The sequence below is a fragment of the Rhinoderma darwinii genome, chromosome 9 (assembly GCF_050947455.1).
Source record: "Rhinoderma darwinii isolate aRhiDar2 chromosome 9, aRhiDar2.hap1, whole genome shotgun sequence".
Taxonomy (NCBI): Eukaryota; Metazoa; Chordata; class Amphibia; order Anura; family Rhinodermatidae; genus Rhinoderma; species Rhinoderma darwinii.
In genome coordinates this window covers 45,672,824-45,685,757 of record NC_134695.1, presented here as the reverse complement: position 1 = coordinate 45,685,757, position 12,934 = coordinate 45,672,824, and the positions used below count along the sequence as shown (strand labels likewise).

The window sequence follows — 12,934 nt, the reverse complement described above, 5'->3', positions numbered from 1 at the left end:
CTGATTTTCAGACGTTTTTTAAGCCACTCGCGTTTTTCGCTGCGTTTTTTATGGCCGTTTTTGTAGCTGTTTTCAATAGAGTCTATGAAAAACAGCTCCAAAAATGTCCCAAGAAGTGACCTGCACTTCTTTTTCACGGCCGTTTTTATTTAAATAAAACAGCCCGTCGGAACAGAACGCCGTTTCTCCCATTGAAATCAATGGGCAAATGTTTAGAGGCGTTCTGCTTCCGATTTTTCAGCCATTTTTCGGGCGTTTACGGCCCGAAAAATGGCTGAAAATAGGCCGTGTGAACATACCCTCACAGTTGCTAGCACAGACACATGTACTATATGTTCCTATCATGCTGATCACCTGTGATCATTGAAAGTGAATCCAATAAAAGCAGTCTCTTCGATGATATTCCAGGATTCTTCTTTTCAGGATTATGGTAGCCATACATTTAGGCTGGATTCACACGAGCACATTACGTCCGTAAAGGACGGAACGTATTTCGGCCGGAAGACCCGGACCGAACACAGTTCAGGGAGCCGGGCTCCTAGCATCATAGTTATGTACGACGCTAGGAGTCCCTGCCTCGCTACCGGACAACGGTCCTGTATTGTAATCATGTTTTCAGTAAGGGACAGTAGTTCCACAGAGAGGCAGGGACTCCTAGCGTCGTACATAACTATGATGCTAGGAGCCCGGCTCCCTGCAGTGTGTTCGATCCGGGACTTCCGGCCGAAATACGTTCTGTCCATTACGGACGTAATGTGCTCGTGTGAACCCAGCCTAACTTGTACATGGACTGTTCATAAAATACATAAACACAAAGAGACAAATACCCATGTGCCACCAGAAAGGTGTTGCACTCACCAATGTGCATGGAAATGGTCCATAATCGCAGTGGATCCTGGTCAGAATCCAGCCCACCATATTGAGTTGTTTAAAGTTTAAGAGCTAATACAGAAAAATCCATTAATGTATTCAAATGGACTTTTATTTGTTAAAACATTTATAGTAAAGAAGAAAACAAATAAATATAAGATCTCAACAGGGAATTTCACAAACCTCTGTCCGCTTACTAATAATCATTAAAAACAAATAAAGAAGAGAACCTCTGCCAGCACTTCTACAAAACTAGTAGGTTGCTGCACTGTGGTCACCCACTCGCTGCTGTTCCAGTTGCCAGGCAACAGATCAAACATTTTATAATGATTTATTCGTGGGGTCTAATGATCTGCCTAATGAATAAATACATGATCAGTTTTTATCAGTTTCCCTTTATTAGTCAGGGATTAGCATAAATACTGAAAAATATATCTATAATCATGCACATACTTAACATTTCGTTTAAAATTTGAGACAGATACAGTATGTGTTACCCATTACTTCACCTATTCTTCTGGCACTTAAACCTTGCAGGCCTAAAACTATACAATACAGCGGCGTCCTTTTGTATTTGCCCCAAAAATTCTGTATTTTTTTTGCCTGGTATGCAGAGAGGGATATAAAAGATAATTAATGCGGATGAGCATATAAATAGGAAAAATTCAGCAACAGATGGAGAGGAGGTAGAGAATATAAGGAAAGTGGGGGCGGCCGCTTCTAGGACAGAATACTCACTTGATTTAAGGGGGAAAATACAGAGGGGAAAAAAGAGAAGGTGTAAGAATGGGAGAGAAATAGAATATATTTCAGGCAAACTGGGAATGATTAGAAAAATGTGTGTATTTTCAGTAGGCAAGAGAAGATAAGACATTTGATGTAAAGCAAGCCTGTACTTAACGTTAGAAAATGATATCATAAACCTATAACCTCAGTAAAATCTAAAGACTATGGGCCACAACTTACCTGCCTATTGCCCAATACAACCAAGGCAACAAGAGAGTGCGTACGATAGGGGTAGTCCATGCGGCTGCTATGGGGGCCTTGGAGAAAAGGGGGTCCTCCCTGGTTGAACTACTTTGCTAAAAGTTGCCAGAAACTGTCCACAGGAACTGCACTATCAGCCAACAAGAATGTGGTGGGCAATAGGCCCAAGGATCAAGGAAAGGCCGTGAAGGGGAACACAAACACCATGCTTTTCTGTCCTTGCTGGTGAACACTGGCACCATAAAAGGGGGCTTTGCTATGGGGTCCCCTCTCTTCTGTGTAGGCCACTTCAAAGCAAGTTTTTCAGAGATTGAATTTGCAAGCTACATTATGACGGTATAGACAGTCATGACAAATTCCTTCCTAACTTACGTAGGAGAAATAAAGACACCGACACTAATTAGGTAATATAAATGGGCAATATAAATAGTGCAAAGGACCCAAAAGTTAAGGTGGGGTTGAGAAGACAGCACTGGGAGCACACTCTAACACTGGTCCTTCATGCCAATTGAGGGTTCATGCTGAGCTCGGGAAAGGGATCCACCCCCTTTAGAACCCACATAACTCCCCACAGTCAGGGGCACCTGCATTCAGTCTGGATATAACTTGTTTCTTAAGAAGCATTTGTGTGGGTAATTTTAAGGATGCTCTCACGTTGGATCTATGCACTCCTCTTCTGCGTGCCCTAATTTGGCTGGGAGTGTTAGCGTGAGTTCCTGGTGCCATCTTCCCACCTTTCCTTTCCTTTATTTTTGAGGCCCTTTGCTGGTTTACAGGCTTCTGACTACAGACTGCTGTAAAATTGCCATGTTCTGTAGTCAGAGAGGAGATGAAATTCAGTCAATTCTGCTTCGGTGTATTCAAATATCTCTGTTTATGAAACATTTGCTTTTATAGTCATTTTCTAATATTTAGTGAGTGGATTTGGACTCTTTAGCTGTTTTCACACCTCCTTTGGCCGCCTGCTTATTTCACAGATGTTATATTCGCACTTGGGCCCTAGTGCTTGAAAGTACCTAAAGGTCACTTAGGCAATAGCAGTGTTTGTGACATCACTATTTATAATACTTGTACTGTGACATCACTCTGTTCCGTACCTCTGTACTGTGATATCACTGTATGTATTATCCTTGCATTATAAAGCTGCATTTTTTTTTTATCCCTGTGCAAAGATATCACTGTGGTTCTTATACAGTAACTATGACATCACTTATATTTAGCTTCCCTATTCCGTGACATTATTCCTGTTCTGTGACATCCCTCTAGTTCTTATGACATCACTTATGTTTATTGTAACTGTTCTGGGACATTACATTATCCCTGTTCTGTGACAACACTGCACTGCCTTCCTTTGTTTTAAGCTTTAAACAGTATACAGTATTTCACAGCAACATACAGTTAGGTAGACATACTATCCCTGTTATCGTCCTTATTACAGGTACACATCCCTTTATGTCCTAAGATATGTTTGTTTGGTGTACTGGATGGGGAGACATGGGGACACCGCACTAGTATATTTTTAAGAGAAACTCTGTTTCTAGCGCGAAAAACTATAGCACAACACTGGATAAATGATCGACTTCCGTCCATTTATCATTGGAAAAGATTGGTGAACTCTGTGATACCTTTCGAAAAGATTGTCGAATCGTGGTTGTAATACTAAGTTTTCTAAGGTTTGGGATATTTGGAACAATTCCCCTGTGACAGTCAACCCCTCTACTGATCCGACAGATACTGTGATGTAGTGACAAAGATGACGCGCACACTCATTGTATATCTCCTTGAACGTGCTGTACTTGATTTATTTGCTGCTTGTGGTAGACATGGATCCTTGTTTGTTTAGTTTCCTTTTATTTACATTCTTGTTTTCTGTACTCTCCATTTTTAAAGGTCATACAAACTTCAATGTAAACTACCATACGTACCATTGTTTATAGAATCCTGTATTCATATGAGACATGGACTATACTCTGATTGTTTGACTTTATGTATATACACTCATCTGCTCCAATGTGATGTATTTTACAATCAGTGTTGTATAACTGGTTTTAAAAACCCCCCCATACAGTTAGGTCCAGAATTATTTGGACAGTGACACAAGTTTGGTCATTTTAGCCGTTTACCAAAACATATAGAATATACAGTTATAAAATCAATATGGGCTGAAAGTGCAGACTCTCAGCTTTATATTTGAGGGTATTCACATTCTAATTTGAGGAAGGGTTTAGGAATTACAGCTCTTTTCATATGTAGCGGTCTCTTTTTCAAGGGACCAAAAGGTAATTGGACAATTATCTCAAAATCTATTTAATGGGCTATTCCCTCATTAATCCATCATCAATTAAGCAGGTAAAAGGTCTGGAGTTGATTCCAGGTGTGGCATTTGCATTTGAAAGCTGTTGCTGTGAACCCACAACATGAGGTCAAAGGAGCTCTCAATGCAAGTGAAACAGACCATCATTAGGCTGAAAAAAATGAAGAAATCCATCAGAGAGATGGCACAAATGTTAGGAGTGGCCAAATCAACAGTTTGGTACATTCTTGAAAAAAAGAGCGCACTGGTGATCCTGTGAACTCCAAAAGACTTGGACGTCCATGGAAAACACCAGTGGTGGATGATCGCAGAATCCTTTCCATGGTGAAGAAGAACCCCTTCACAACATCTACCCAAGTGAAGAAAACTCTCCTGGAAGTAGGTGCATCAGTATCTGAGTCTACCATAAAGAGAAGACTTCATGAGAGCAAATACAGAGGGTTCACCACAAGGTCAGATTAGACTTTGCCAAACAACATGTAAAGAAGCCGCGCAGTTCTGGAACAGCATTCTTTGGACTGATGAAACTAAGATCAACCTGTACCAGAATGATGGGAGGGAGAAAGCATGGAGAAGGCTTGGAACGGCTCATGATCCAAAGCACACCACATCCTCTGTAAAACATGGTGGGGGCCGTGTGATGGCCAGGTCACTAGTGTTTATTGATGATGTGACTGAAGACAGAATCAGCCGGATGAATTCTGAAGTGTTCAGGGATTTACTTTCTGCTCAGATTCAACCAAATTGTCACGACGGGTCTATGGACCCACTGGGCCGTACCGCCTTGGCGGTAAGACAGCTGGCCAACAGGGAGCAGGTGAAAGTCTATAGTTCTATAGGTACCTGTGGCAGCTCAGACAGCAGCAGGGCAGGCTCGGGTGGGACTAGGCAGCTGGTAGACGTCAGGCGAGGTGAAGCAGGTCAGACGTGGATGCAGCACGGCATGAATTTGGCACAGCTCAGTGCTAGACCGGGAATGTATGAAATGCTAAGAACAGGAACTGGAACAGGTACAGGGACAGGGACTGGAGCAGGGACTGGAACAGGTAACACACTATGAGGCCATCACATAGACAAACTAGGGCACACAACAACACTCAGGCATAGAACTAGGGGGCTGGACCCCTCTTATAGTCCAGGGTACTCACGTGTCAAAGTTCATCAACGAGGTCCGGTGCGTGCGCTGCCCCTCTAAGAGCGGGCACGAGCGTGCGCGCGCACCCTATGGGATCCGGCTGAGGCGAGTGGACGCGAGCGCTGGCGTCTCCTGAGAAGGAGGCTGGGGCCAGCGCTTGCCGATTCGTGGCTGCGGCTGTCAGGGGGAGGTTGGAGCTGACAACCTGCAGCCACGGACATTACACAAATGCAGCAAGGTTGATTGGACGTCGCTTCACAGGACAGATGGACAATGACCCAAAACATATTGTGAAAGCAACCCAGGAGATTTTTAAGGCAACGAAGTGGAATATTCTGCAATGGCCAAGTCAATCACCAGATCTCAACCCGATCGAGCTGCAGTTCACTTGCTTAAGACAAAACTTAAAGAGGCTCCGTCACCACATTATAAGTGGCCTATATTGTACATGATGTGATCGGCGCTGTAATTTAGATTACAGAGGTGTTTTTTATTTAGAAGAACGATAATTTTTGACGGAGTTATGACCTATATTTGCTTTATGCTAATGAGTTTCTCAATGAACAACTGGGCGTGTTTTACTATATGGCCAATAATTTTCTAGTGACACATTCCCTTTAAAACAGTTGATAAACTTTGCAACAGCTCTAGCAATGGTATAAGAACCAGTTGACAGTTTGTAAATTAACACAACCCTAAGGGTATGTTCACACAACCTATTTTCAGACGTAATTCAGGCGTTTTACGCCACGAATTACGCCTGAAAACACGGCTCCATTACATCTGCAAACATCTGCCCATTGTTTGCAATGGGTTTTACGATGTTCTGTTCAGACGAAGTGTAATTTTACGCGTCAAAGAAGTGCATGTCACTTCTTTGGACGTTTTTGGAGCCGTTTTTCATGGACTCCATTGAAAAACAGCTCCAATTACGTCCGTAATGAACGCTGCGAAAAACGCGAGTACTTGCAATTACATCTGAAATTCAGGAGCTGTTTTCGCCTGAAAACAGCTCCGTAATTTCAGACAAATTTTGCGTTTGCGTGTGAACATACCCTAACAGCTTAGCTGAGCTCCCATAATGCAATGCAGAATATACACTTCAGAAAACATAAATCACCAGATTAAGCTCTATAAAGACAATGATCAAGCAAGAAATACTGGGTGATATGAGCTCAGGAGTCTGCATCGATGCAGCACTGGAGAGTAATATATGATAATAAAATATTTGCAAAATTACTCAACTTTTATGTGTCTAATAAGTCAATAGATCTATATAATTCTCTATAAGTCAACTTAATGGAGATGGAAGGTGACCCGCTCTCATATGAATGCCATTATTCACCAGTGGCGTATAGGAAAGGAGCCGAGGACACGTGTTCAGTACAGCATACTAGATGTGGTGGTAATGTGCTTAGTAAGGCTATGTTCACACAAAGTTTCTTGCAGGCGGAATTTCTGCCTCAAAATTCCGTTTGGAAGTTTGAGGCAGATTTTCCTCTTCCTGCACGCCGATTTTCGCTGTGTTTTTCGCCCGCGGCCATTGAGCGCCGCAGGCATAAAACGCTGTGAAATGCGCTTTCTCTGCCTCCCATTGAAGTCAATGGGAGGTCAGAGGCGTAGACGCCCGAAGATAGGGCATGTCCCTTCTTTCTCCCGCTAGGCTGTTTTACCGCTCGCGGGAGAAAACCGCCCCCGCCTCCCATGAAATGAATGGGAGGCATTTTAGGGCCGTTTTTGACGAGTTTTGTCAAAAAAACTCTGTGTGAACATAGCCTAAGGCCTGATTTACACGAGCATGTGCGTTTTGCGCACACAAAAAATGCGGCGTTTTGCGTGCGCAAAAGTCACTTAACAGCTGCGTGTGTCATCAGTGTATGATGCGCGGCTGAGAGATTTTCTCGCAGCCGCCATCATTTTGACACTCCGTTTGGATGTTTGTAAACAGAAAAGCACGTGATGCTTTTATGTTTACATTCAGAGAATGACAGCTGTTGCGCGAACCACGCAGTTCGTACGGAAGTGCTTCCGTGCAACCTGCGTGGTTTTCACGCACCCATTTACTTCAATGGGTGCGTGATGCGCAAAAAACGGGGAAATATAGAACATGTCATGAGTTTTACGCAGCGGACCCACGCTGCGCAAAACTCACGAACTGTCTGCACTGCCCCATAGACTTGTATAGGTCCGTGCGACCCGCGTGAAAAGCACGCGCGTCGCACAGACGTATATCACGGTCATGTAAATGATGCCGAAGAGCAAGGACAGAGAGCAGAAGGAGGAATATACTGAGTCAGATCTTTCTTTACTGTTGTCATGCCAAAATGCCATCCTCATGCAGCTGTACTCTTCTAAGTAGTGTTCATTCTAGAGTGTGCAACAAAGCAAAGAGGGAGGGGGAGGCGAGCAGATGGACGCCAATAATCACTGTGCTCAAAAATGGAAAGGATAAAAAAAAATTATGCTGTCCCCGTTCTTTCTTCTGCAGCACTTCAGTTTACAGCTTCACCTGCATGTATTTGAGCGAGTTTGCCACCCAATGTTCACATACCGTACTGCAGTCATCTGCAGCAGGTTAACCCCTCTACGGTTCACTTCTTGATGTACAATAATTTTAAAATGTTTAAAGAAACACTCCAACCTCCCTCAATAATTGTGTCATTTACCAGATAAAGGGCTCGTCCACACGTAACGGAATTGCTGCAGAAAATTTCTGTAGCAATTCTGTTGAAAGTAGCAGACATTCCGCTGCGGAAAAAACGCACCATTTCCGGCATTTTTTTTACTGCAGAAAATGGTGCGTATTTTGCTGCGTTTTTTCAATGCTGTGAGATGGTGACATCTCCTCTGAAAAACGCAGCAATTCAGTCCACTTTCCGCTGCATGAATTAACATGCTGCGTTACAAAAAATACGCACCGCCGGTCAATTTCGGGTCGGAAATTTTATGCAGCGTGTGGATGAGGTTTGTTAAAGAAAACCTTTCAACTGCCCATACAGCATGTAATAGGCAGTGCTTCACAAACCCTATCTCACTTGAAATAAAAAAAATTCTGGCCTCCTCCGTTATTTAGATATCGGTGCCGTTATATTTGGCGCCCGATATGTAAATAACCCTTTGAACTGTCCATAAGGCGTGTAAATGGCAAGGGGGCGTGTTACTATCGCTGTGACATTGTCCAATCAGCTACGGACAGTGTCACAGCTGCTTGTGCTGTGTGATCTCTCTCGCGAGATCACACAGTGTTACCTTCGCTGCCTGACGAGATGGAGGGGAGAGCGTGCGCCAAAGCTCTGCCGCCGTCACGGAACAGAAGAGGAAAAGAAGAATGTGAGATCTCGCGGGAGAAATCACACAGCACAGGCAGCTGTGACACTGTCCGTAGCTGATTGGACACAGTTACATGCCCCCTTGCCATTTACACGCCCCATTGACAGTTCAGGGGTTTATTTACATATCAGACGCCAAATATAACAGCACCGATATCTAAATAACGGAGGAAGTTAGAAAAATAATTTTAAATGAGACAGGGTTTGTGAAGCCCGGCCTATTACATGCTGCACATGTACGGGCAGGTGTAAAGTTCTCTTTAAATCTCACCCACTTTGCTGCTACTGTATTCTGCTGCGTATTTTCCGTCCGCAATTCCGGACAGGAAATACGCAGCAAATTTGCTATGTGTGGACAAGCCCAAATGATACCATATAATCTCCTGTTTTTATTTATAGTAAAATATGCCGAACATGTGCTTCACTTTTGTTAGCCAAAATCTTGTCTTTCAATATTCATACATGTTCAACAGCTGTGTATACCAAGCTATGCCCCGACCATGCCGCATTTAGGGTATGTTCACACGCAGTGTTTTCAGACGTAATTCGGGCGTTTTACGCCTCGAATTACGCCTGAAAAAACGGCTCGGTTACGTCTGCAAACATCTGCCCATTGCTTGCAATGGGTCTTACGATGTTTTGTTCCCACGAGGTGTAATTTTACGCGTCGCTGTCAAAATATACGGCGCGTAAAAAGACGCCCGCGAAAAAGAAGTGCATGTCGCTTCTCGGGACCTTTTTTGGTTTGTTTTTCATTGACTCCATTGAAAAACAGCTCCAATAACGTCCGTAAAATACGCCACGAAAAACGCGAGTTGCTACAAAAACGTCTGAAAATCAGGAGCTGTTTTCGCCTGAAAACAGCTTCATATTTTCAGACGTATTTTGCTAAGCCATGTGAACATACCCTTATAAGACAAAATTTAAAGGTGTCTTAAAAAATGTCTCAGCTGTTTGATGAATGTTGTGAACATCACCTTTGAGGTTTTTGGTACCTTCATATCCCAATTCAAAGGGATTAGAAAAACATGGCTGCATTCTTTAAGAAAGAGCGCCACCCCTGTCCATGGGTTGTGTCGGGTATTGCAGCTCAACTCCATCGAAGTGACTGAGGCTGAGCCACAATACCACACACAACTCATTGACAGGTGTGGCGCTGTTTTTGGAAGTAAGTAGCCATGTTTTTCCAGTCATGTATCACACTGTCATATTACTGCTACATTTTAGGGTTTGCATTACAACCATAACACCTGGACTAAACTGAACATAAATGACTATAGAACTCTATAGTGATTTTAAGTTTGATTCAGTAGAACAGAGGGAGGTCCGAGTGTCATTTAAATCTTCAAATATTACTTTATATGATATAGTAACACTCTGGCCTTGTGATGAGGGAGTGAATATGATACGCCGGACACTTCGCCATTTATCGGTTATAACTACCCACAAACAAATGCATATTTTTTTTTTGCTTTCCAAGCCCAATTTGACAGAACAAGCTATAGGGTATGTGCACACACACTAATTACGTCCGTAATTGACGGACGTATTTCGGCCGCACGTAGTGGACCGAACTCAGTGCAGGGAGCCGGGCTCCTAGCATCATACTTATGTACGATGCTAGGAGTCCCTGCCTCTCCGTGGAACTGCTGTCCCGTACTGAAAACACGATTACAGTACGGGACAGTTGTCCTGCAGAGAGGCAGGGACTCCTAGCATCGTACATAACTATGATGCTAGGAGCCCGGCTCCCTGCACTGTGTTCGGTCCGGTACTTGCGGCCGAAATACGTCCGTCAATTACGGACGTAATTAGTGTGTGTGCACATACCCATAGAATTGCAGCACAGATTGGGCCGCCACCTGCTGTAACCAGCTAATAAGTTGGAAGCTGAGAATAGATTTTGGCCGCATCCTTGTTGAGAAACTGACAAAATATCACAATGACTCAACCTATAAGCTCCAGAGAAGTTCAGCCCATTTTGGATGTACAATATGTACCCGACATTTAATGCTGAGCTAATTCCTATATAGATATGTCCTGGACTCTAACATAAGCAGTTACACCCAGTGCAGTATACGCACACGTTCCACATAGTGATGGTCTATAGGGACAATGGTGCTGCCTGTACAGTCCAGAAGACCATGTGGTGTCCCTGATCACATGTATATATTGTGGCATCATGCTGTATCTGCTCAGCACTGGTCAGAGATTTCCGTCCGACATAGGGTATGTTCACACGAGGTCATTACATCCGTAATTGACGGACGTATTTCGGCCGCAAGTACCGGACCGAACACAGTGCAGGGAGCCGGGCTCCTAGCATCATACTTATGTACGATGCTAGGAGTCCCTGCCTCGCTGCCGGACAACTGTCCCGTACTGTAATCATGTTTTCAGTACGGGACAGTTGTCCTGCAGCGAGGCAGGGACTCCTAGCATCGTACATAAGTATGATGCTAGGAGCCCGGCTCCCTGCACTGTGTTCGGTCCGGTACTTGCGGCCGAAATACGTCCGTCAATTACGGACGTAATGACCTCGTGTGAACATACCCAAATAGTCACACACTTTAGGCTCAAGCACAAGCGTATTACACCTCCGTATACTCTACAAGTTGTACGGAGTTGTCAAACGGCGCCTATAGACTTCTATGTACCTACTGTACTGTATGGGAGCTGTACTGGTTCTACTGAAAGTCAAGTCACGGGTATTCCCTAGAAGAATTGCAGGAGACTTAAATCTTTAGAATGACTTTAGTTAAAGGGTTTGTCTGGTTTCAAGAAATTAATGTTATTTTTTTGTATAATTAAAAGTTATACAATTTTCCAATATACTTTCTGTATTCATTTCTCACGGGTTTTCAAGATCTCTGCTTGGTGTTTAGGAGGATTCATTGTTTACTTCCAGTGGCTAGAATTCTGTCCTGGTCATGTGATGAACACACTGGTGCACGGCTCGTTACAGTAAGGCCGGATTCACACGAGCGTGTACGTTTTGCGCGCGCAAAAGGCACTTAACAGCTCCGTGTGTCATCACCATATGATGATCATTATGACACTCTGTTTGTATGTTTGTAAACAGAAAAGCACGTGGTGCTTTTCTGTTAACAATCATACTTCTTACTGCTATTGCGCGAATCACGCGCGTCCCACGGAAGTGCTTCCATGTGGTGCGCGTGATTTTCACACACCCATTGACTTCAATGGGTGAGTGATGCGCGAAAAACGCACAAATATAGGACCAGTCTTGAGTTTCACGCAGCGGATTCACGCTGCGCAAAAATCACGGACTGTCTGCACGGTCCCATAGACTAACATAGGTCTGTGCGAGGTGCGTGAAAATCACGCGTGTTGCACGGACGTATTTTACGTTCGTCTGAATAAGCCCTAAGGGTCAGTTCACACTGAGTTTTTTTTACACGTTTTTTGACGTGGAAACCGCGTCGGAAAACGTCCAAAAATGGCTCCCATTGATTTCAATGGGAGGCGGAGGTGTTTTTTTCCCGCGAGCGGAAAAACCGTCTCACGGGAAAAAGAAGCGACATGCCCTATCTTCAGGTGTTTACGTCTCTGACCTCCCATTGACATCAATGGGAGGCAGAGAAAGCGTATTTCGCAGCGTTTTTGCCCGTGGCGCTCAATGGGCGTGAGGGAAAAACGCGGCAAACCGCGTGCAGGCAGATCAAAATCTGCCTCAAGATTCCGAATGGAAATTTGAGGCAGAATTCTCTGCCTGCAAAAAACTCTGTGTGAACATACCCTTAGGGTATGTGCACACTGGTCCGATACGCTGTATAAAAGTACACAGCGTATCCGACCTAGAACTCGCAAACCACACCAAATTATAGTGCAGATTTTCAGCCGTAATTGCTGCTGAAAATGGAAAATGGAGCTGAAAAAACCCCAAAACAATACTTACCTCACTAAAGTCTCCATAGCGACCCATCCCTCTGATCTCTGTGCAGCCCGGCCGCCTGTGATTGGCTGCAGCAGTCACATGGGATGTCCTCCCAGGAGGCCGGGCTGCACAGAGAACAGCCGGAAGAAAAGGAGCTTACTCTTTGACAATGCCAGGGTGGTAAGTATTGGCTTCTTTATTAAATGTAAAAAAAAAAGAGTTTTTTTTGTTTCAGATTTACGATTTTGCAGCGTAATCGCAGTTTTTACGCCGTAAAGAAATTCAACATTTGCTATTTGTTGTGGTTTTTACCTCCTCATTGAATTTAATGGGGACAAATCGCAACAAAAGTGCAACGATTCGACAGAATAAATTGACATGCTGCGGATTAAAAAACCGCA

General features: G+C 43.9%; 1 protein-coding gene across 1 annotated transcript in view; it reads left to right on the top strand.

Moving 5' to 3' along the window:
• SLC25A22 (solute carrier family 25 member 22) overlaps nucleotides 1-12,934 on the top strand; it is a 54,693-nt gene that overhangs the window by 31,045 nt on the left and 10,714 nt on the right. The window lies entirely within an intron of this gene.